Source organism: Mytilus edulis, chromosome 5 (genome assembly GCF_963676685.1).
Source record: "Mytilus edulis chromosome 5, xbMytEdul2.2, whole genome shotgun sequence".
NCBI lineage: Eukaryota > Metazoa > Mollusca > Bivalvia > Mytilida > Mytilidae > Mytilus > Mytilus edulis.
In genome coordinates this window covers 53,153,788-53,175,340 of record NC_092348.1, presented here as the reverse complement: position 1 = coordinate 53,175,340, position 21,553 = coordinate 53,153,788, and the positions used below count along the sequence as shown (strand labels likewise).

At 32.2% G+C, this 21,553-nt stretch overlaps 1 protein-coding gene across 2 annotated transcripts in view; it reads left to right on the top strand.

The window, feature by feature from the left end:
- Nucleotides 1-6,027: 6,027 nt before the first annotated feature.
- The window catches only part of LOC139523882 (uncharacterized), a 31,650-nt gene continuing 16,124 nt past the window's right edge, over nucleotides 6,028-21,553 (top strand). Inside the window, exon 1 of one of the 2 annotated variants that reach the window (XM_071318252.1) lies at nucleotides 6,028-6,140. The gene's annotated coding sequence lies outside the window, so the exon portion shown is untranslated. The remainder of the gene's footprint in view (nucleotides 6,141-21,553) is intronic. The other variant, XM_071318253.1, reaches the window with a different exon arrangement.

The window sequence follows — 21,553 nt, the reverse complement described above, 5'->3', positions numbered from 1 at the left end:
TGTTACGTTTGGATGACGTGTTTTTCAACTGTCGGCATTCCAAGTGGAACCAATTGTGCCCCTCTTCTTGCCGACTTGTTTCTTTATTGTTATGAGGCTGACTTCAACAGGAACTTCTTAGGAAGAAAAAAAAGAAGTACGCAATATCCTTTTACTTTTCTTTCCGCTATATAGATGATGTTCTCTCACTAAATAATTCAAAATTTGGTGACTACGTTGAATGCATCTATCCCATCGAACTAGAGATAAAGGATATAACAGATGCACTTTCAGTCTGCCTCATATCTTGACCTACATCTAGAAATTGGCAATGATGTTCGGTTAAAACAAAATTGACAATGAGGGTCGTTTGAAAATAAAACTTTACGACAAAAGATGATTTCAGCTTCCGAATTGTGAACTTTCCATTTTCATGTACCAACATTCCAGCAGCGCCTGCATACGGAGTATATATCTCCCAATTAATACGATATTCCCAGGCTTGTATTTCCTATCAGGATTTCCTTGATAGAGGGTTGCTGCTCACAAGGAAGCTATTAAACCAAGAGTTCCAAATATTGAAGTAGATTTAACGGACGCCATCACGAGTTGATTGACCGTTATGGAATAACCGTTTCACAGATGATATCGGATATGTTCTTAATGTCGTAACTACAATCAACTTCCATTTTCACCACGAATGTGACCTACTGAATTAGACTATTTACCGACTTTGTAATAGCATGAGCAACACGATGGGAGTAACATGTGGCGCAAGATCTGCTTATTCTCCGGAGCACTTGAGATCACCCCAGGTTTTTGGTTGGGTTCGTGTTGCTTAGTCTTTAGTTTACTATGTTGTGTCCTGTGTACTATTATTTGTCTGGTTGTCTCTTTATTTTTTAGCAATGGCGTTGTCAGTTTATTTTCAATCTATGAGTTTGACTGTCCCACTAGTATCTTTTTCTTCTCAATAGATTTATGAGATTTGAACATTGTAACACCGCTGTTGCTTCACTATATATTGGCGATGTTTAAGGATAAAGTTAATAACATTTCAGGAAAAAATCATTAAAAATTATGCAAAAGTCTTATATACCCGAATGACATTTTCGTTCTTTATTTGACCTTTTTAACTCTTTTGGATTCGAGCGTCACTGAAGAGTCTTTTGTAGACGAAACGCGCGGCGTAAATACAAAATTGAATCCTGGTATCTATGATGAGTTTATTTATAGTATATGGGAAACAAGGTTGACATTCAATTAGTATTGATTAAGAACTAAAATTATCTTCGGTTAGGTTGAAATATTATCTGGAAATCAAACAAATATTCTAATATTATGTACAACATTGAACATCATATGTTAACAATTGTAATGTAAATATATAGTTGATGACTGTGGCTCTACATATGTATGGTAATCACACGATTTAATAATATGCATGATCTCTTTATTTAGAAGTCGACATACCACCAAAACCAACTTCTAAGTAATACTTTGAATTGCGGGCACATCAATAGAATTATACAAACAGTATTGTTGACAAGCAGTCGTCAGGTAGTTGACGAAGCGGCCGTATGTCTGCTCACTTTTATTGGGTATAATACTGAAGACGATTTGGAATATTTCTTTACAGACCGTTGCATGTTTTGTGAAGAGATGAACATACTAGGAATGGTACCCTCCAAAGGATACGCATAAGCAATTAGAGCGTTGAACCCTCCTTTTTCACTTTATTTTGGTGTTTCAATTTGGTTTTTTTTGTAAAATAAATTTCATTATCATTTCAAAAATAATTTTACTGTTGTAATGTTAATTAGTTCATGCCCCTCTTTATACGAATTACAGCAATTGATATATGCTGTCCCTCATTCTTATGCAGAAACCACTGTTCTTGTTAGATCTAATGAATAAGAGTATAAACACATCAGTAAAATGAAAATAATTGGAAATTAGAAGAAATTCAAGAAAGACGAATCTAAAAGAAATGGAAAAAGAAAAATATGACCATACGCGTACGGTCCAAATGTTAATATGGTCCCGAACATATATATTTGTTCTCTCTGATAAAAAGGAACAATTTTGAAAATCCGGTTGATCATTTAACGGTTAATTTGAGCTGAATTCACTGTAATTCCTTTTTCAAGTAATTTCATAATGCGGAAAAAAATCACATTTATCGAACTAGCATTTTTTTACCTGTAGAAAACACTGTCGAAAGCATCCGATGAAGTAAAATTGGTACCGTCAAACTTATTGAAATGTTAAAATCCATGCATTACATATATTAACAAATATTGTTTCAGAGGCGAGTAAATCAATTGTTTCTTCATTTCTTTTAACTTTATATAGATCATTCTCAAAACAAATTGACTCCAAAACCATTTGTAACACAAAAGATAAAAATCGACATATGTTGTTCAACTATCGCGCAGTATTTAACCTTATGAATGAAATATTTTTGCTGCGGAATCAAAACTTTGGAGGCAGATATAAAGTGCTCAATTCAGATATAATTGATTATGCAAATAATGCTTTTTTAGTAGCGCTTTCACATTTTTATCACGAACACTAAAACTCCCATTGGATTGCATATACTATAAAGCAAATATTAGACCATTGAGAAAAAGCCACGGTTGTTCGGGTCAATCGCATTCAATTTGAAGAACAAAAAAGAACATGTTTGTATTAAACAAAGATTTCGAAAGAAATTTCGATACTCGTGAATATTACTTGTAAAAGTCTTTTCGTAGATACTTATTATTTCTCTTGATTATAGATCATAAGTAATTGGATTTTCTTGTGGTAAATTAGATGTTTGGAAGATGCAAAACAATTTACTGTATATACTAAATTGTTTTGTGATAGACTAATTCATACGTGTGTCCTTTTCTGTCAATAATTAAATATTGATATTGCACAAGGGCATGCTTTTTTCAGACTTTTTTTTTACGTCCTTGCATACATAAACAAAATACAAAAATAAGAAAGCAATAAATGAGGTTGTTAAATTTGATATATGCCTTTTTATGGATCTTTGTTAAATATTTGTTTGTTTTTATTGTGATCAAGGTTATAACACAATGTTGACTGCTGTACCCCTAATTTTTACCTTTTATCCATTATGTCTGTTTTTTATATTCATGCATCGTTGTCAATTTAATGGAATGTGATGCGACTGTCATACAAGTGAGAGGTTTAGCGCTATAAAACCAGGTTCAATCCACCTTTTTTTACATTAGAAAAATGTCTGTTTTAAGTCAGGAATATGAGAGTTGTTATTTATTTGTTTGATATGTTTAAGATTTTGATTTTGGCATTTGATTAGGGACTTTCCTTTTTGAATTATCCCCAGAGTTTAGTATTTTTATGATTTAACTTTTGACGTCCTTGCACTTATCCATTTGAATGTGTATAGATTGATAACTAGTCTAGTGTTTGTAACATTATGGTTCATCACTTTATTGAAATTTGTTTATATTATCTTTTTGTTTCTGTAAGTTCTATCAGATCTATACTTTGTGTTTTTGTTTTTTGTACATCTGATGAGACACGTCACTTTCACCTCATAATTACAGTTTCTTCTTATCTTGAGTTGTCCAAGGTCAGTGACGTGTTTTTTTCCCCATTACATTAGCTATGTCCCTGTTCAAAGTGAGGGAAATATAGTTCAGAAGTTGCTGGTGATTGCTAATTGTCATCTAAAAAGTAAAATCACAAAAATACTGAACTCCGAGGAAAATTCAATCGGAAAGTCCCTAATCACATGGCAAAATGTTTAAGCATAAATCCGGTTTTCTCTTTTGATTTGTTTGACTTTTTGTCAGGCCGGGGCTTTTAATACCCTACTATGCGATATGGATTTGGCTCATGGTTAAAAGCCGTACGTTGTACTATAGTTGTTTATATCGATAGCCTTTGTCTTTTCTTGTATTTTGTCATCATATTACATTTCCTTAAAAAAATGAATATGACATGCACAACCGAACGATCTAAGATACCAGACGATACTATTTATAACCAGTCGCTATCTTTTATCAAAGGAGTATTTATACAACCATTATAATAAAAGTAATCGTAAATGTGTTAATTATGAGATGCTTATCGTTTTATCAAATGAAAAAAATATGACATATATGACATATATGATCTAATTACATCCAAAGGCGGCTAATTGACAACCAAGCGACCAAACCGTGAGACCATTACTTGAAAGAACAATTATGTCAAATGCGTACTGATTATATCGGAAAAATAACTTTGACAACCAATCGTTGGTTATATCTTCTTAAGGAGGCTTGCGGGTATAAAATTTTCAGCAAAAAATTAAACATTTGTTTTTTCATTACAAATTTTATTTATTACAATATTAATTTATGATACGGTACAAAAATCAACCAAAACAATCGATTCGATTTGGCCCCAGATGACTTTTAAAATGTTTATATCTTTGAAAAAGCTCCAAATTATCTGTCTTTTGTTTAAAAATGCCATTTTTTGGCATTAAAATTGAAATATCTTTTTTTAACACATCGGTGACCTATATTTTTTATTATTGATTACAAATAAGCTGTACATAAACTAAATAATTGTGAAATTTATCCGATTTCTGTAATTAGGTTATTTTTTTATTTCGATATTAATTATATTTCTCCTGTTAGTTCAACAGAAAAAAGGGCATTAACAAAATTGTATGCTTCTTTCGGAGGCAGATTGCGAACTTAATTGAACGGTGACCCCATTTTTTAATTTAATTTTTCTATTAAGTATATGATAAAGTTCATTTGTAAAAAACTATAGCGAAATCTATATTAAAAAAAAAATTGATTTATACCCGCGAACCCCCTTAAGATGAAATATAATTCACAGAACTGACGAGATATACTCCAATTTTTAAATAAAGCATCATCATTGGAGTATAAATCATGTTAAAGTTTTTCTCTTTTTACTCATTCCATACTTATTCATACTAGGGTTTTTTTTATATCTGACGACCTGGTATTTGTAAAGCTCATTGTCGAAGACAATATGGTACATGTAATTGTTCATATCTTTGTTATCTGGTTTGTATGTTTAACTGTCTCATTGTCACTCATACACTATATCTTTCTTGTTATATATTCAGTTTTGGCTTCTATAACAAATTAGATTTCTTCTTTTCGTTATTTTTCTATGTTTATGGGAAATCTAATCAGAAAAAGAGTTGTTGGTATAAAAAAGTGTTGTATATTCTTAAGAATGTTATTTCCCGCACAAATACTAGTTATTCCTATGTTATTTGTATAACATCATGATTAGATATTAAAGTAGTGTCATGCTATAGGCGTATGGTTTCAGCTTTCTACAACTGCGACACTAAGAAGAAGCAATTGAAAGAGCTTCGTCTTCTGAAACTTTTTTGTACAGAAAGAAATTCGAAGATAAGTCAAGAACAAACATTAAATCAAAATCTAGATATTTAAAAGAAAATTACAAAATATCAAAGAGCTTTTATATTCTTAAACGAAGCCCTAATGCAAAAACAACGTAAACTCGTTTCTGGGTAATCACTAACTTTTCAATCAATTGTCTTGCAAATATTAAGGGAATATTTCGATACGGTTTGATTCCTCTCATACTTTAATTAAAAAAACTGAAATTTCTTAATAAAATCCGAACAATTATCACTACAAAATGTAAAATTATCATTAATGAAATGTAAAGTACAGTGTATTGGTTTCCATCCGAACTTTTGATGGCACTGTTACGTCAAAATTTTCACTAGATAACATTTTTATCTACCACATATTGTTTTATCATTATATAATAATAATTGTATATCATATATAATTTCCTATCAATGCAGATGTAGGTGTAATCAAATTTTGAATTTTAACATGAAATTTGAAATACAAAATTAGAATTAAGGAAAAACATTGCATTTATATTACATTATAATCGATTTAATAATAAAGAAACGACTTCATCAATGGCAAAGTCATAATTTACAACCTTGTTCAACGAATCACTGCAATCTGTTAAATTGTGAAACTATTGTTATTTAATTGAATATAGAATTCAATTACTAATTAATAGGATGTCCTATATATAATTCATATTCAATAATATCACTGCTGATTTCAGATTGACATACGGTGGATGTGGAGAAACGGTTTTAGGTAAGAACTTCAAAATCATTCCCTTTATATATTCGAAGGTTATTTCTGTTTTTAATAATAATAATAATAATAATAATAATAATAATAATAATAATAATAATAATAATAATAATAATAATAATAATAATAATAATAATAATAATAATAATAATAATAATAATAAATATTATGATAATAATAAGCTGATGATACTTCGTAAAAAAATAATTTATTTGTTTTGGAGCTCCTGTGTTTACAATCACTGTAACTCAACAATATAGATGTGCTATGATTGTCAACGAGACAGCTCTTCACAAGTGATTACATGACACAAAACTTAACAACTTAAGGTCACCGTATGGCATTCAACACTGAGTAGAACCCATTCCGCATAGCCAACTTTCAAAGGCCCCGAAATAACAAAAGTAAACAATTCAAACAGGAATCCAAAAGGCAGTCTATATTGATCGATATTGTAAATAGGTACTACAACCATTTGTTTTGTTACGTTTTCAAGATCACGAGTTGATATTTTTGTTATTAAATATTTTACATTTTTCAGAGACATAAATGTAAGAAATTATCATTATGTTGTTAGATCTAAAAGTTAAATGCCCAAAACCAAAACACACCAGTGATGGTAACACTATTTCATTTGTTAGTGTCTTTTATTAACTATTTCGTAGAGAAATTCTTACCGTTTTAAGTATATCTGAATCACACAGTGTATATGTTATCCATGCTGATTGATGAGTTATCACTCGTTAGATACTATCTTCTGTGTGGATTAAATGCCAAAATAAAGCATGATAAATACATGTAGTATCACTTTCATGCACATAAAATTAACATAGGTGTCGGTTTCTGGTCTTTTGATATCATCACTTGAAGTATATTTTTTTTTGTAGCAGTAGAATTAAGGTAGTGTAATCTCATATTACTCAAGGCCAACGATGAATGGACCCACTCAAGTGTCTCTAAAATTATCGCAAATGATTTACTAGCTAACTCGATGGTCATCAATTTATCGACGATTAGAATCATATGAACTGGGTTTGAAAAATGGTTAATACGGAAGAATCTTAAAGGTTAATTTCATCACACAAATGTACATACTTTTTTTTTAATAATTTGAAGAAAAATCGAATAAAACAAAGGCAGCAAACTTGTATTTATCAAATGCACGACATTTGTTTTTTGGAAGGTGTATAACTTCCGTGTATAACATAGATTGTATGTAGTGTACCAATCTAATCAAAATAATTATCTATTCTTATATGTACGAGCATGTATGCGTATTTCTACTTCACATACAGCTTATCGGGCGCCCCTATAGAGCACGGAGAGTGCCACAGGAGGGGGCAAATACAAGTTATCATAGTTCTATACCCGTGGGTAAGAATCAATAAAACGTAGAATATGATAAGAATTACTGGTAAACTTTGAAAAAAAGGTTTTGTCTTAAATATGATTAATAGCTGTTCTTTTCTATTTCATTTGGACTCTTGTCAAGAGTTCAAGAGTTGTCTCTTTGGTAATCATACCACATCTTCTTTTTTATAATTATAACTCTGAGTCTAAAGCTGAAAAGATATTAATCTAGCATTACGATCATACAAAGCCTTTTATTCTATCCCAAATTGACGGGGTTTCTTTTCCTTCAAATTTACTCAGTAAGGAATTTAGAAGTTTCAATCAATGTTAGTTTGATAAATCTTTAAAAAAATCACATTTGTTTTTAATTTCAACTCAATCTTGTTAAAATGAGTTGCCATTCATGGGTTTCTTCTTAAGTAAATCACAAATTTAACAAAGACATTTTTAAAACAAACAATTGTTTTTACAATTTCAACGCTAAGTAAAAAATTCAAATTATCAAGTATATATTCAAGTTCAATGTTTTTTTGTCAATCAGAGATGGCAATTTCAGACAAATTAATCAAGTTTTGGATATTTACAAATGATTACTATGATTTGATTATTATTACAATATACAATACAATAATAATTTATTAACGTCTCACCATCAATAATACATTAAACACATTTCCCATTATAAAAGTAAACCTTTTTAAAATTATTAATGCCATTCTAAAAAGAATTATGAGAGACGGATTAAAAGGAACTAATATTTACAAACTTTCAAAAAGCTATTATAAAACAAAAGTTAAATCATAAAACATATTTACATCAATTATCGGTATAAAAAACGTCTTCTACGGTCTAAAATAAGCTTGCAGGTTTTGGCACATTTTTGTATCACATTAATATTATCACTCGCTAAAATAAATGAAAGTTTCAATGAATGCGGCAATAGACTAAAATTTTCGTTTTCAAAGTTTAAAATTTTATACAGTTCGTCTCTAAGATCGTCGTACAACAGACATTCAGTCAATACATGCTCATCCGTTTCAAATTTATCGTCACAAACAAAACAAGTTCTTTGATCTATTTGGAAACTTTCGTAGCGTCCTGTCTCCACACGTATTGGGGCAACACCACAGCGAAACTGAGAGTAAGTTCTTCTGTGCGATGGTATAAGTTTATCTAGGTAAAGTTCTGTATATACATCCTGTTTAAATGTTCTATATGTTCGTAGTTTGTTACCTCCTGGTCCATTTCGTCTAGTAGTGTCCTTATGCAAATCTTCATTCCATTTCTGTTTAAAGTCGGACATAAGTTTTACATGTATAGCATTGTTAACTTGCTGCTTATCGATATCAGTGTGATTTAACAATTTCGCTATTCCACATGATTCGAATTGACTATAAGTTCTAAAGTTTTAGTTTTTGTACACTCGATGACGTCTGAAATTCTGCTCTGCCAAATTGTTTATTTTCTTATTTAGTCTATTCTCATCCATATATCGTGACCGATTCCAGTAGTTTATGGTGACCCGCTATTGTTTCACAAACGGTGGTAACCATCCTGAATCTCCGTTAACTGCAACGTTTGGGGTCCCTTGTATTTCGAAATTACAAGTCCAAGTGCTCGACTAGCTGCTGCTGCAACGTATTTTGCCATGACGTTGTAGTTCTGTTCTTATGATCTGTAAAAACTAAGCCTAATATGTGTAACCATCTGCTGTCTGTAAAATGTGATTTCCGCAATGAAAGATTGTTTGGCTTCTAGGGACCGAATTTGGCCGAAAGTGGACTATATTTGACTTATTGTCGTTTATTGTCATCTTGTTATCGGTACACCATAAATCTAATGCATCAAGTAATGTTTGTAGTTTTGTTTCTGTGTTTGATAAAAACACCAAATCATCGGCATAAAGTAACATTGACACTTTCTCCCCATCGATGTCAATGCCAATATCTAGTGAATCAATCTATGTAGCTAATCTGTTTATATACAAGTTGAAATGTAATGGCGACAATAAACAGCCTGGTTTAAGACCACATTGAACGTTAAACCAGTCTATCTGATGTCCACTAATGCGAACACAGCATTCCACGGACTTATACAGAGACAAAATAGCGTTATAAATATTCCCACATATACCAAGGTCGAATAGTTTCTGGAATAACATCGCTCGATTTATCCAGTCATATGCCTTACGAAAATCGATAAAGGCCATGAAATTCGATAAACGTTTCAATTTCCTTGTCTCGATTATCAATGTTAACGATTTAATGTGATCAATTTTACTGCGCCATTTCCGGAATCCGTTTTGACTGTCATGAAGAATGTCATTTTCGTTCTCCCATTTTACTAACCTGTTATTAAGTATATGACAGTATAGTTTATAGCACACTGGTACCAACGTTATACCTCGGTAGCTCATGGGGTCTTTCGGATTAGATGTTGATGATTTCGGGATTGGGTTTATAATTCCCTTTGTCCACGTTGTAGGGATAACACCACTCGAAAAATAATTGTTAAAAAGTTTGTGTAAAAAGTTTAGTAAACTTGGGACTTTTAGGATTTCTGCCGGTATTTCGTCCACGCCAACGTCTTTGTTACGCTTTAAGCTACGAACAGCTTTCATTACTTCAAAAATTTTGATTTAATTATTCATTTCAATCTCGGTATCAAGTCTTTGTTCCATTACGTATTCTGAATAGACAGATTATGGGTTCAATAAACTACAATACGAACGTTTCCATTCAGTAACTACTGCTTCACGACCATGGGCTATGCTTCCGTCCGACAATAAACCGACATAGATATAAGTTTTCTTCGTTCTGTACCAACACCAATACGTCCGATTTTTTTCCAAAATTCGCTATGATTAGTCGTTTCCATGACATATATTTCAACCATTTGTTTTCTCCAGTGTGTTCGTTTCGCCCTCTGTGTTTCACGATCGAAATTACATGAATACAATAAAGATAGAGAAAGAAATAACTAATACTGAAAAAAAAAAATGTTTTGAAATTGCCTAACAGTCAACATTGTCACGGTATAATCATAATCACTAAAAAAAAATGTAACAAAAAAACACAAAAAGGCATATAGACAAAGCACACAAATAGTTATCAAAAGTACCAGGATTATAATTTTATACGCCAGACGCGCGTTTCGTCTACATAAGACTCATCAGTGACGCTCAGATCAAAATAGTTAAAAAGCCAAATAAATAAAAAGTTGAAGAGCATTGAGTATCCAAAATTCCAAAAAGTTGTGCCAAATACGGCTAAGGTAATCTACTCCTGGGGTAAGAAAATCCTTAGTTTTTCGAAAAATTCAGTTTTGTAAACAGAAAATTTATAAAAATGACCATATAATTGATATTCATGTCAACACCGAAGTGCTGACTACTGGGCTGGTGATACCCTCGGGGACGAAACGTCCACCAGCAGTGGCATCGACCCAGTGGTGTAAATAGTTATCAAAAGTACCAGCATTATAATTTTATACGCCAGACGCGCGTTTCGTCTACATAAGACTCATCAGTGACGCTCAGATCAAAATAGTTAAAAAGCCAAATAAATACAAAGTTGAAGAGCATTGAGTATCCAAAATTCCAAAAAGTTGTGCCAAATACGGCTAAGGTAATCTACTCCTGGGGTAAGAAAATCCTTAGTTTTTCGAAAAATTCAGTTTTGTAAACAGAAAATTTATAAAAATGACCATATAATTGATATTCATGTCAACACCGAAGTGCTGACTACTGGGCTGGTGATACCCTCGGGGACGAAACGTCCACCAGCAGTGGCATCGACCCAGTGGTGTAAATAGTTATCAAAAGTACCAGCATTATAATTTTATACGCCAGACGCGCGTTTCGTCTACATAAGACTCATCAGTGACGCTCAGATCAAAATAGTTAAAAAGCCAAATAAATACAAAGTTGAAGAGCATTGAGTATCCAAAATTCCAAAAAGTTGTGCCAAATACGGCTAAGGTAATCTACTCCTGGGGTAAGAAAATCCTTAGTTTTTCGAAAAATTCAGTTTTGTAAACAGAAAATTTATAAAAATGACCATATAATTGATATTCATGTCAACACCGAAGTGCTGACTACTGGGCTGGTGATACCCTCGGGGACGAAACGTCCACCAGCAGTGGCATCGACCCAGTGGTGTAAATAGTTATCAAAAGTACCAGGATTATAATTTTATACGCCAGACGCGCGTTTCGTCTACATAAGACTCATCAGTGACGCTCAGATCAAAATAGTTAAAAAGCCAAATAAATACAAAGTTGAAGAGCATTGAGTATCCAAAATTCCAAAAAGTTGTGCCAAATACGGCTTAGGTAATCTACTCCTGGGGTAAGAAAATCCTTTGTTTTTCGAAAAATTCAGTTTTGTAAACAGAAAATTTATAAAAATGACCATATAATTGATATTCATGTCAACACCGAAGTGCTGACTACTGGGCTGGTGATACCCTCGGGGACGAAACGTCCACCAGCAGTGGCATCGACCCAGTGGTGTAAATAGTTATCAAAAGTACCAGGATTATAATTTTATACGCCAGACGCGCGTTTCGTCTACATAAGACTCATCAGTGACGCTCAGATCAAAATAGTTAAAAAGCCAAATAAATACAAAGTTGAAGAGCATTGAGTATCCAAAATTCCAAAAAGTTGTGCCAAATACGGCTAAGGTAATCTGCTCCTGGGGTAAGAAAATCCTTAGTTTTTCGAAAAATTCAGTTTTGTAAACAGAAAATTTATAAAAATGACCATATAATTGATATTCATGTCAACACCGAAGTGCTGACTACTGGGCTGGTGATACCCTCGGGGACGAAACGTCCACCAGCAGTGGCATCGACCCAGTGGTGTAAATAGTTAAACAAATATGAAAGACATGAAAACAAAATTCACCATAGCACAATAGCACAAAGACGGGGTGTATAAGTACTGAGCCATGTAAAGTCTGTGTCTTGAATACCGAATTAGTTGGGAAATGTAAATCCCACATACAGGTGAAGTTGGAATAGTGCTACTAACGTGAAGAAATTGATAATTTCAAAATTAAAATTACCCTGTTTGTCATAGATTCTGGTACTGAGATTACCGTGTATGTCAAAATCGAGATAAATAAGTCTAAAAATAAGGCGGAAGAAGCCGTGTCTGTTGTTTTAATTTCGATTTCTGTGGGATATGTCGATTGAACTCAGCCAGAAAAGTGTGGATTGTTAATGAAAAGAACGTCATCAATAAATCTGAATGTGAAATTAAATGACCTGGCTTTTTTATCTTCGTGTTTTGGATAACTGTCTGAAGAAACTCAGACTCAAATGAAAATAAATTCGGTCAAATCTGAATCGTAAAACATGCACTTTTTCTCGTCATTTCTCCGTTGACTCAATGCTAAATTACCGATACCCATGTCTACTTGTACAACAAATAAAGAAATTCTGTAAATAAAAAACAAACTTTTCAAATCGATTAAGTATATTCAAACATATAGCTGGCAAAGAATACTACTTAAAACAGTTTAATTTCAGGGCAAATTCGGTCAAACATCGATTTTAAAAAAGGGAATTTTCCGGGATTTTTCAAAATGGCGGCTGATGTATCATATGGAAATGTTGCATCAAATCAATGATTTCTGTAGTAAGACTTTCCTAGATTATATTTAATTTTTCATAAAGAATCTCTGATGTTTCTGTTTTTTTCCTTTAGTGATATTTCGATATCATTGATTTCAAAATTTCTTAATAAAAAAAAAACTATTTTAGGTGTGACACGGGAACATTTATTTTGACAGATATTCATCCAGGAGATACTGTTACCAGAAAATAGTTTACAATATCTATAATAAAAAAAAATCTCTTCTTTTTTAAAGGTGTTTTTCCTGTTTTCTGTATATTTTATCTTTTTTTAGAAATATATTTATGCATTCCTTTTAGAACAAAAAAAAATGTTTTCCTCTTAAGAGAAAAAAACCAATGCCCAATTATAATAGATATATATTCTATACCTTTAAAATTTCATTCCTTGACCGAACAGGTGAAATCTAACTTGGGTTATAATGTAGTCTGAGATTACTCTGACGTCCAACGGCTGTTTTGCCAGACAAGCTGGGGCCGTGGGACGTCAGAGCTCGTCCCATATCAAAAAGTGGATATTTGCCCACCCAAAATAGATGCGCTGCTTCGACGCTTCTGGTGACGATTGAGGGCCTTGGAATTATATAAATCGGGCATCAATCTGTTCATTTTTCATTTATCTCTTCATTTATGTAGGTTTCACCTACCTGCCAACCTTTATTTTTCCATATTTTAACAGTTTCCACAGAGACCCATCGATTTCTGCATTTTGACTTTCTTTTTCAAAGATTATCACGTGACCACGAGAAAACATTGCAAATGACCAAAATGTAACACCTCGTTCATTTACGATGCAAGTTATCTAAATGTCAGAGAGCTTCCGATTGTTATCGTGGTCGGAACTAAATGCTTAATACCGATCTCCTGTAAAGGAGGTGAAAAATCGTGGTTGGCTTCTAAATGTTAAACATCTAACTCCTATAAAGGAGGTGAACAAATATAAATATTTGCATATTTGAGTCTCGAGGCCACGAACTCTCTCGTAACTTGACGTCCATTTGAAAGTGAAAGTCAAAATGCAGAAATAGATGGGTCTCTGTGAAAACTGTTAAAATATGGAAAAATAAAGGTTGGCAGGTAGGTGAAACTTACTTAAATGAAGAGATAAATGAAAAATGAACAGATTGATGCCCGATTTATATAATTTCAAGGCCCTCAATCGGCACCAGAAGCGTCGAAGCAGCGCATCTATTTTGGGTGGGCAAATATCCACTTTTTGATATGGGACGAGCTCTGACGTCCCACGGCCCCAGCTTGTCTGGCAAAACAGCCGTTGGACGTCAGAGTAATCTCGGACTAGTTATAATGTTACATCATAATATATTGTCAGGTAGACGTGCAAACCAAAAGCAACCAGGTGACATTTAACATCCTGTGTATACCAGAGTTTAAATTTTGTGATACACAAAAGTTTTCATAAATGTACAAATAAATATCTTCTATTTCCCGTGTCAAATCAGAAGAAGTATGTTTCATAATAAACTTAAGGAAAATATGAATATAATGAAAATTTCTTAAAAAAAATATATTCAAATATTTATATGTTTCTATAATTATTTCAAAGAAATATTCTGATTCAAATTTTAATTTAAATGAATTTCATTGTATATAATTTTATTGTTATTTATTTTTTAATTCAATATTTAAAGCTAAATCCAGGCAATGAATCGATATAAAGTTTAACTTGTGTAAAAAAAAAAAGTTATTGTATACATTCCAACAGAGACGTATAATACGATTGATCTGGTTTTAACAATATTGTATACCCGATAATATCTATCGACAGAGTTATTGGTCCTGAATAGGACTGATATAGTTGGGTATGGTTATAATCATAATCACTCAAAAAAAATGTAGCAAAGAAACACAAAAAGGCATATAGACAAAGCACACAAACAAATATGAAAGACATGAAAACAAAAATTCACCATATCACAATAGCACAAAGACGGGATGTATAAGTACTGAACCATTTAAAGTCTGTGTCTTGAATACCGAATTAGTTGGGAAATGTAAATCCCATATACAGGTGAAGTTGGAATAGTGCTACTAACGTGAAGAAATTGATAATTTCAAAAATAAAATTACCCTGTTTGTCATAGATTCTGGTACTGAGATTACCGTGTATGTCAAAATCGAGTTATAAGTCTAAAAATAAGGCGGAAGAAGCCGTGTCTGTTATTTTAATTTCGATTTCTGTGGGATATGTCGATTGAACTCAATCAGAAAAGTGTGGATTGTTAATGAAAAGAACGTTATCAATAAATCTGAATGTGAAGTTTGTTATGATATTGTAATTATTGTATTTATTTATGTTGGCCTAATTTGTGTTGTATGGCCTGATAGTTGTTTACAGAATAATCTTAGAACTGTGCAGTTTAGAAATCTCTGGAACAATTACAGAATGATTGGAACTTTCCAGAATGATCCTAATAAAAGATGGGTTATATAAACTTCTACATTTTACTGGAAACTTCTGTTGTAACTTTCTAGGATGTTCCATTATAGACTGTTCTAGAATCTTCCATGAAAACTATATATATATATACAGACACTAAAGTTAAACAATCACTCTTGGGTTTGGACTAAGACATCGATAGACATTAGTATTCACCGCATTTGGATTGACATTCTCATTCTGCAAACAACATCATCCTGGATTGTGACCGTAATATTCAGATTGGATTCCTAAAGATATCCGGATACAGATAAAGATAAAAGATTGGACTCATATTTTGACAGTAATATTTGTGTAATACTTCTTGTAAACTTTTGTATAATAAATATTGTTAAATTTTATTATTGATTTGTGTCTTTTGTGCCGTAACAAATTAAATGACCTGGCTTTTTTATCTTCGTGTTTTGAATAACTGTCTGAAGAAACTCAGACTCAAATGAAAATAAATTCGGTCAAATCTGAATCGTAAAACATGCACTTTTTCTCGTCATTTCTCCGTTGACTCAATGCTAAATTACCGATACCCATGTCTACTTGTACAACAAATAAAGAAATTCTGTAAATAAAAAACAAACTTTTCAAATCGATTAAGTATATTCAAACATATAGCTGGCAAAGAATACTACTTAAAACAGTTTAATTTCAGGGCAAATTCGGTCAAACATCGATTTTAAAAAAGGGAATTTTCCGGGATTTTTCAAAATGGCGGCTGATGTATCATATGGAAATGTTGCATCAAATCAATGATTTCTGTAGTAAGACTTTCCTAGATTATATTTAATTTTTCATAAAGAATCTCTGATGTTTCTGTTATTTTCCTTTAGTGATATTTCGATATCATTGATTTCAAAATTTCTTAATAAAAAAAAAACTATTTTAGGTGTGACACGGGAACATTTATTTTGACAGATATTCATCCAGGAGATACTGTTACCAGAAAATAGTTTACAATATCTATAATAAAAAAAAATCTCTTCTTTTTTAAAGGTGTTTTTCCTGTTTTCTGTATATTTTATCTTTTTTTAGAAATATATTTATGCATTCCTTTTAGAACAAAAAAAAATGTTTTCCTCTTAAGAGAAAAAAACCAATGCCCAATTATAATAGATATATATTCTATACCTTTAAAATTTCATTCCTTGACCGAACAGGTGAAATCTAACTTGGGTTATAATGTAGTCTGAGATTACTCTGACGTCCAACGGCTGTTTTGCCAGACAAGCTGGGGCCGTGGGACGTCAGAGCTCGTCCCATATCAAAAAGTGGATATTTGCCCACCCAAAATAGATGCGCTGCTTCGACGCTTCTGGTGACGATTGAGGGCCTTGGAATTATATAAATCGGGCATCAATCTGTTCATTTTTCATTTATCTCTTCATTTATGTAGGTTTCACCTACCTGCCAACCTTTATTTTTCCATATTTTAACAGTTTCCACAGAGACCCATCGATTTCTGCATTTTGACTTTCTTTTTCAAAGATTATCACGTGACCACGAGAAAACATTGCAAATGACCAAAATGTAACACCTCGTTCATTTACGATGCAAGTTATCTAAATGTCAGAGAGCTTCCGATTGTTATCGTGGTCGGAACTAAATGCTTAATACCGATCTCCTGTAAAGGAGGTGAAAAATCGTGGTTGGCTTCTAAATGTTAAACATCTAACTCCTATAAAGGAGGTGAACAAATATAAATATTTGCATATTTGAGTCTCGAGGCCACGAACTCTCTCGTAACTTGACGTCCATTTGAAAGTGAAAGTCAAAATGCAGAAATAGATGGGTCTCTGTGAAAACTGTTAAAATATGGAAAAATAAAGGTTGGCAGGTAGGTGAAACTTACTTAAATGAAGAGATAAATGAAAAATGAACAGATTGATGCCCGATTTATATAATTTCAAGGCCCTCAATCGGCACCAGAAGCGTCGAAGCAGCGCATCTATTTTGGGTGGGCAAATATCCACTTTTTGATATGGGACGAGCTCTGACGTCCCACGGCCCCAGCTTGTCTGGCAAAACAGCCGTTGGACGTCAGAGTAATCTCGGACTAGTTATAATGTTACATCATAATATATTGTCAGGTAGACGTGCAAACCAAAAGCAACCAGGTGACATTTAACATCCTGTGTATACCAGAGTTTAAATTTTGTGATACACAAAAGTTTTCATAAATGTACAAATAAATATCTTCTATTTCCCGTGTCAAATCAGAAGAAGTATGTTTCATAATAAACTTAAGGAAAATATGAATATTATGAAAATTTCTTAAAAAAAATATATTCAAATATTTATATGTTTCTATAATTATTTCAAAGAAATATTCTGATTCAAATTTTAATTTAAATGAATTTCATTGTATATAATTTTATTGCTATTTATTTTTTAATTCAATATTTAAAGCTAAATCCAGGCAATGAATCGATATAAAGTTTAACTTGTGTAAAAAAAAAAAGTTATTGTATACATTCCAACAGAGACGTATAATACGATTGATCTGGTTTTAACAATATTGTATACCCGATAATATCTATCGACAGAGTTATTGGTCCTGAATAGGACTGATATAGTTGGGTATGGTTATAATCATAATCACTCAAAAAAAATGTAGCAAAGAAACACAAAAAGGCATATAGACAAAGCACACAAACAAATATGAAAGACATGAAAACAAAAATTCACCATATCACAATAGCACAAAGACGGGATGTATAAGTACTGAGCCATTTAAAGTCTGTGTCTTGAATACCGAATTAGTTGGGAAATGTAAATCCCATATACAGGTGAAGTTGGAATAGTGCTACTAACGTGAAGAAATTGATAATTTCAAAAATAAAATTACCCTGTTTGTCATAGATTCTGGTACTGAGATTACCGTGTATGTCAAAATCGAGTTATAAGTCTAAAAATAAGGCGGAAGAAGCCGTGTCTGTTATTTTAATTTCGATTTCTGTGGGATATGTCGATTGAACTCAATCAGAAAAGTGTGGATTGTTAATGAAAAGAACGTTATCAATAAATCTGAATGTGAAGTTTGTTATGATATTGTAATTATTGTATTTATTTATGTTGGCCTAATTTGTGTTGTATGGCCTGATAGTTGTTTACAGAATAATCTTAGAACTGTGCAGTTTAGAAATCTCTGGAACAATTACAGAATGATTGGAACTTTCCAGAATGATCCTAATAAAAGATGGGTTATATAAACTTCTACATTTTACTGGAAACTTCTGTTGTAACTTTCTAGGATGTTCCATTATAGACTGTTCTAGAATCTTCCATGAAAACTATATATATATATACAGACACTAAAGTTAAACAATCACTCTTGGATTTGGACTAAGACATCGATAGACATTAGTATTCACCGCATTTGGATTGACATTTTCATTCTGCAAACAACATCATCCTGGATTGTGACCGTAATATTCAGATTGGATTCCTAAAGATATCCGGATACAGATAAAGATAAAAGATTGGACTCATATTTTGACAGTAATATTTGTGTAATACTTCTTGTAAACTTTTGTATAATAAATATTGTTAAATTTTATTATTGATTTGTGTCTTTTGTGCCGTAACAAATTAAATGACCTGGCTTTTTTATCTTCGTGTTTTGGATAACTGTCTGAAGAAACTCAGACTCAAATGAAAATAAATTCGGTCAAATCTGAATCGTAAAACATGCACTTTTTCTCGTCATTTCTCCGTTGACTCAATGCTAAATTACCGATACCCATGTCTACTTGTACAACAAATAAAGAAATTCTGTAAATAAAAAACAAACTTTTCAAATCGATTAAGTATATTCAAACATATAGCTGGCGAAGAATACTACTTAAAACAGTTTAATTTCAGGGCAAATTCGGTCAAACATCGATTTAAAAAAGGGAATTTTCCGGGATTTTTCAAAATGGCGGCTGATGTATCATATGGAAATGTAGCATCAACTCAATGATTTCTGTAGTAAGACTTTCCTAGATTATATTTAATTTTTCATAAAGAATGTCTGATGTTTCTGTTTTTTTCCTTTAGTGATATTTCGATATCATTGATTTCAAAATTTCTTAATAAAAAAAACCTATTTAAAGTGTGACACGGGAACATTTATTTTGACAGATATTCATCCAGGAGATACTGTTACCAGAAAATAGTTTACAATATCTATAATAAAAAAAAATCTCTTCTTTTTTAAAGGTGTTTTTCCTGTTTCCTGTATATTTTATCTTTCTTTAGAAATATATTTATACATTTCCTTGTAGAACAAAAAAAAAATGTTTTCATCTTAAGAGAAAAAAACAATGCCCAATTATAATAGATATATATTCTATACCTTTAAAATTTCATTCCTTGACCGAACAGGTGAAATCTAACTTGGGTTATAATGTAGTCTGAGATTACTCTGACGTCCAACGGCTGTTTTGCCAGACAAGCTGGGGCCGTGGGACGTCAGAGCTCGTCCCATATCAAAAAGTGGATATTTGCCCACCCAAAATAGATGCGCTGCTTCGACGCTTCTGGTGCCGATTGAGGGTCTTGGAATTATATAAATCGGGCATCAATCTGTTCATTTTTCATTTATCTCTTCATTTATGTAGGTTTCACCTACCTGCCAACCTTTATTTTTCCATATTTTAACAGTTTTCACAGAGACCCATCGATTTCTGCATTTTGACTTTCTTTTTCAAAGATTATCACGTGACCACGAGAAAACACTGCAAATGACCAAAATGTAACACCTCGTTCATTTACGATGCAAGTTATCTAAATGTCCGAGAGTTTCCGATTGTTATCGTGGTCGGAACTAAATGCTTAATACCGATCTCCTGTAAAGGAGGTGAAAAATCGTGGTTGGCTTCTAAATGTTAAACATCTAACTCCTATAAAGGAGGTGAAAAAATATAAATATTTGCATATTTGAGTCTCGAGGCCACGAACTCTCTCGTAACTTGACGTCCATTTGAAAGTGAAAGTCAAAATGCAGAAATAGATGGGTCTCTGTGAAAACTGTTAAAATATGGAAAAATAAAGGTTGGCAGGTAGGTGAAACTTACTTAAATGAAGAGATAAATGAAAAATGAACAGATTGATGCCCGATTTATATAATTCCAAGGCCCTCAATCGGCACCAGAAGCGTCGAAGCAGCGCATCTATTTTGGGTGGGCAAATATCCACTTTTTGATATGGGACGAGCTCTGACGTCCCACGGCCCCAGCTTGTCTGGCAAAACAGCCGTTGGACGTCAGAGTAATCTCGGACTAGTTATAATGTTACATCATAATATATTGTCAGGTAGACGTGCAAACCAAAAGCAACCAGGTGACATTTAACATCCTGTGTATACATGTATTACCAGAGTTTAAATTTTGTGATACACAAAAGTTTTCATAAATGTACAAATAAATATCTTCTATTTCCCGTGTCAAATCAGAAGAAGTATGTTTCATAATAAACTTAAGGAAAATATGAATATTATGAAAATTTCTTTAAAAAAATATATTCAAATATTTATATGTTTCTATAATTATTTCAAAGAAATATTCTGATTCAAATTTTAATTTAAATGAATTTCATTGCATATAATTTTATTGTTATTTATTTTTTAATTCAATTTTTAAAGCTAAATCTAGGCAATGAATCGATATAAAGTTTAACTTGTGTATAAAAAAAAAAGAGTTATTGTATACATTCCAACAGAGACGTATAATACGATTAATCTGGTTTTAACAATATTGTATACCCGATAATATCTATCGACAGAGTTATTGGTCCTGAATAGGACTGATATAGTTGGGTATGGTTATAATCATAATCACTCAAAAAAAATGTAACAAAGAAACACAAAAAGGCATATAGACAAAGCACACAAACAAATATGAAAGACATGAAAACAAAACTTCACCATAGCACAATAGCACAAAGACGGGATGTATAAGTACTGAGCCATGTAAAGTCTGTGTCTTGAA